Source organism: Penaeus monodon, chromosome 29, assembly GCF_015228065.2.
Source record: "Penaeus monodon isolate SGIC_2016 chromosome 29, NSTDA_Pmon_1, whole genome shotgun sequence".
In the NCBI taxonomy this organism is placed as follows: domain Eukaryota; kingdom Metazoa; phylum Arthropoda; class Malacostraca; order Decapoda; family Penaeidae; genus Penaeus; species Penaeus monodon.
The window spans coordinates 31,401,363-31,401,565 of record NC_051414.1 but is presented as its reverse complement, the minus strand read 5'-3'; the positions used below and the strand labels follow the sequence as shown (position 1 = coordinate 31,401,565).

Sequence of the window (203 nt, the reverse complement as noted above, 5' to 3'; positions counted from 1 at the left end):
TGGAACTATGGTCGTCGTAGGTATAATTACGGAGGCTATGGGTACCGTCGTCATTACAGGTACTGGTAGAAAAGGTCATCCCAAGCTACACTGACCTCGCAGACTGTGTTATACATCGCAGAAAATTAAAAATTCGATAGCACTGAATAAAAGCTATTAATCCATGCACATTTTCATTTACACATCTCTCGATTTTCATATAT

General features: G+C 38.9%; 1 long non-coding RNA gene across 1 annotated transcript in view; it reads left to right on the top strand.

The window, feature by feature from the left end:
- The first annotated feature begins 6 nt into the window (after positions 1-6).
- Positions 7-203, top strand: part of LOC119591673 — a 6,431-nt gene continuing 6,234 nt past the window's right edge. Inside the window, exon 1 of the long non-coding RNA XR_005230374.1 lies at positions 7-74. This is a non-coding gene — a long non-coding RNA (uncharacterized LOC119591673). The remainder of the gene's footprint in view (positions 75-203) is intronic.